This window comes from Pongo pygmaeus, chromosome X (genome assembly GCF_028885625.2).
Source record: "Pongo pygmaeus isolate AG05252 chromosome X, NHGRI_mPonPyg2-v2.0_pri, whole genome shotgun sequence".
In the NCBI taxonomy this organism is placed as follows: domain Eukaryota; kingdom Metazoa; phylum Chordata; class Mammalia; order Primates; family Hominidae; genus Pongo; species Pongo pygmaeus.
The window spans coordinates 91,893,443-91,898,118 of NC_072396.2; the positions used below are offsets into that span (position 1 = coordinate 91,893,443).

A 4,676-nucleotide genomic window follows, 5' to 3' on the forward strand; every position below is an offset into this window, starting at 1 on the left:
AGGTAAGCTTATACGGCACATGATTTTGATTAAGTTCCACTAATTTATATTTCTGCATTATGCTTTCTGTTAATTCCAGAGCATTATATTCATGCAGCAGTAGTAGGAAGCAATGATTTTTTAATGTCCTTCTCTTGATAAAGCAATTTAACATCAGGAAGGTTCAGTTGTCTCCTTTTCTGTCATTTGATTATGTGATACTCTAATGTTAAGAAATCAAGTCGAGGTCTAGGAAATTTAGACAGATTACTTTTGATGTACAAAACATATGTGTATATATATATATATATATCTCCAATAGTTGTACCTGGCTTTCAGCTATTTTTGTGTTGAAATTTCCCATTATTCATGGTTTTTCCCAAGCACAAAATCCTGAGCCATGGACTACCAGGTAATGATACAATATAGTTGCACAGTTTGATTTCCACACTGTTCAGGAATCCACAGATTTATCTGAATTTTTTTTCTCTCCTACAGTATTATTATACTATACTATACTGTACTGTACTATACTATACTATACTATACTATACTATACTATACTATACTATACTATACTATACTATAATATACTCAGATATTTTAGGCATAGTAGCTGTAGTCTGGAGAGTCTCAGTGTGTCCAAATCCTTATAGCGACCCATGGGTTAAAGTGACATAAAACAGGCAGTGGAAATTGCATTTCCATGATGATGATAATAAGCTTGTATACTCATTCTGATTGTGATCCTCAGGAAACAAATTTCTCCTATGATGTCTCCTGACTGTCCATCCAACGTGCCTTACTTGTTCAAAAATACTAATATCTGAAACATCCCACATGGCAAGGAAGGAATCAGAGCATGAGCCGTGTTCTGCTTCTTGGAGATATGGTTAATGAGAAAGTGTAGTGATGGGCAATAGCAACAAGGAACCTCTCAATGCAGATATAAAGTCCTGGAGTCCTGGAACCACAGCTTCTACAGTTTGCCATTTCCATACATGCCTTTCTCAAATAATGCCAACTTTTACCATCAAAGCAACAATTACTACTTGCCAAAGAGAAACAAAAAATACCAGCATTACACAAAGAAATTTGCCAACATGTTGGATTGGGCTCCATTCTTCCTTTAGTTTTTTATAAAATAGCAGAAGACACTACATGGCAAACAATTGTGACATGTTGTTTATCATAACCAAATAAGTCTAAGTATATAAAAAGCTAATCATATATAGCAAGCAGTTCACAGATTAAAACAATGATGGTGGTGAATGGTCTGACAACTGTATGCTGCAATATACCTAGTTTGCCCAAACAGCAATACTTCTACCGTAGTCTATGGTAGACAGCAACATAAAGGAGGAAAATGTTTCTACTGATCTTTGGCTTCAATAATTAGTACCAGATTTGGATAATGGTTAGTTAGATAATGGGTAAGGAATCTCATAAAGTTGTAAATGACATAAGCTTTATAGAATTCTCTGCAGGTATGCACATATATTGCAATGCTGGAGTATCCAATTATCTAAATTGTAAATGGGTACCATCCAAAGAATCCTTATGATTGGTTTTTGTAGTTTAGGTTGCATATAATGCACTAACTGTAGCAATATAACCCATAACGATATAGGTATTGTCAACAGCAAAAACAATTCCAGCAATAAACTAAGCCTTTGGTGTGCATTTGAATCTCCAGTTTCTGTAATCCCCATATGCATAAGGCAACCACAACCACTATGGACACCAGGTAGATGACCACTGCTAAAGTTCGAACCCACTGTCTCCACTTCCTCCAGGTACAAGTGCAAACATGTTTTCGTACAAATCAGCTCCGAGTGGCAAGGGAAAAGAGCCTGAAGGAGATTGTAATGGGAACCCTGTCCTTTGTTTTGTCAACTCATGTACTATGGAGAAAGAGCTGTTGCCCAATTTTACCAACAGCTCAAGCCACCTCCTTGGCCAGAACTGTGTTTGTGCTGCTGCTACTGCTGCAACTGAGGCCACTCAGGGCGCTACCCTGCACACTCCACTTCTGCCCCACAGCCACCTGCTGGCTGGCTATTTTCTTTGGGGACTGAGATTCCTCCCTCCAGTGTCTCTTCACCCAATTCTGCTGGTAGATGAGGCCTCAGGATTTCCACACTCATTCACATGGAACGTCCCCTGTGATGGAACGCAAGGACCAACCAAGACTTTCAATTTAATGTTTTTATTAATGAATGCATTAGATTACAACTTGGAAGAAATCCTGTATTAGTATCTCAACTGTCCTAAGAAGTGAGTTCTACAAGTTTCCATGAATAAACTTAATACTGAATCCCAAGGATACTTTACATATATTCATCATAAATGACTGCCTACATTATGAGTTTTGAGAGGTTCTGAAGTGCCTACCTACCTCCAAATATCTCTCACATCAGACTGCTGTAAAAGCTAAAATCGATATGTAAGGACCACTGCTTTAGACAGCATATCTTTAGAAGGCCTAATATTAGTACTCAATTTTTATCAGGTAAATACATTCAGAGTACAGGATTGAAAAGAAAATTGGGAAGAAAACTTATTTTAGAAAGTTTGAAAGCAAATGATGTTGACCTTAAGGTGAAACAAGACATCCTCTGCATGAGAATGGGGCACTGGATTACCAAGTAGCTGAAAAGCTTCTTAGTCTCTATGGGTAAAAGTAAGCTACAAAATATCAAAGAAAATCTTGTGGAGTTTAATGATCAGGGATGACAAACAGCATAAGAAAATTACTAGAGGGAAGTGGGTGGGTAAAAAGAAACTTTATTTGCTTCATACTGGCGGTGCCTACCCCTACTCATCACCCCAGTCTTTTGGGTATAAAGACAATTACACTTGAATTTGCTTAAGAGGAAAACAATCAGCAGCACTATGTAGCTGTGCTATTAAAAAAAATCTCCTCTCAGAGTATGGAATAAAATAATCGGAAGAAGCAGCAATCTATATGAGCAAGCATCCTCTACAGGAGATAACACAGGAATAGACTTGGGGAGGAGTTTCCCAAGACTAGAGGAAGAATCACAAAGAGTTCACATGAGATGTCTTTCTTCTGAAGTGCTCAAAAGACTGTGTGAATGCAAAATACCTTGGAGGATGGCTGTCATGGCGTCCTCAGGGTCTTCATTATGAGATGAATAAATTTTTTCTGGTTTTGCCTTGTACTGAATTCCTTACTAGAATAGATGGTCGGGTACCCAGGCTCCTGTGTATTGCTAAGGTGCCTCTATACATAAATAATATAAATTGTATATGAATGCCAAAGTTCATGATTTAATTATATCTTTAATGTCTCGTCATGTACTTGAAGTTCATATCATTTTATTGATTTTCTTTCCAATTTTTCCCTTGGGTTAAAGACAAAGTCTAATAATGGAAAATAATTAAATTTCCTTCAGTTGAGAATGTCAATGTGGTTGGTATTCAGAATATCAATAGGTTTTCTAAAAGGAAGAAATTAAGCATGGAACTTTTAGTAAGACAAATATTACTATATATTAAATCTGGACTAAAATTTTGATGCTACTCCTTAGCTCTTAAGGGTACTTAACATGGCAATTTTTCTACAGCATCAAGTAATGTGATTGGAGGCAAGGTGAGATAAATATAAAATCTTTTAGTCAATTGAAAGATATATCAACAGAGCAATATTTTTAGTTTCAATTTTTATGATTGCATATGTGTGCATGTGATTGTATGTGTGTAATGCAAATCATCCTTGCTACATTACCTGCCTCGAAATGATTAGTTTGCCTTTCTTAACTCTCACTCTTAGTAGAGGTAATTCTGCTATAGGGCAGATTACCAATACAGCACTCCATCAACTAGCACTGTTTGCTATCTCCAGGGAGATATGTCATTACCTAAAAATCTCCAAAATGCCATAAGCTAAAAGAGTCCAAGATATGGATATGAAAGAAGATTAGCCAAATTTTAAAATATGTTTTCAGACACCTCCATCTAGGAAGTTGTTCCTGTTATTATTATAATAAATGGGGCAAATATATCTATGCTTTCAGAAACTAGTGTGTAATATTTAGCTCACATGATGAATTATGGCCTTTACCTGAACCATCTTCTTTCCCTTCCCACAAAATATAATAGGATTAAAAAACACCATATCTATTATTTTATACTGAGGAGCATTTCTTAGGTATGCTAACAAAATGATGAAATTCTTTGCTTATAGAGTAAGATCTTTCTGGCAGTCTCTAATAGTGGTGAAATAAAACAAATTGCATCAACCTGTTCAGTTTAGTATAGTAATACATATATTTTCATTTTAATCCATTTATATAAATATTGGTTTAGTATAGTAGTAGATATATTTTCATCTTAATCCATTTATATAAATATTGGCAAACTTATGTAGGTAGACATTTATTGAGTACATAATCTGTGCCAGACACTGTTCTAGATCATATATGGGAATCATTAACCTGAATATGTTTACTAGAACATTCTATTATTAATAATGTCAGAGAAAAAAGGGAATGCTGTATACAGTTTTGACTCTAACAGTGAGTATATAGAACATGTAAATTTATGTATATTAAATTATTTTATGTTTAAGATCCCCAAACACTTCTTTATTGCCAAAGTCAATGAGTAATTTTCAGTCTAATCTGCTTGAGCACCGTGATGTATACTTGTTAAGGTATCATTTACTGGCTCCT

The 4,676-nt window shown here is 35.4% G+C and overlaps 1 pseudogene; it reads right to left on the reverse strand.

The window, feature by feature from the left end:
• Nucleotides 1–433: 433 nt before the first annotated feature.
• On the reverse strand, nucleotides 434–3,107 carry LOC129024139 (transmembrane protein 184C-like; annotated as a pseudogene).
• Nucleotides 3,108–4,676: the final 1,569 nt, after the last annotated feature.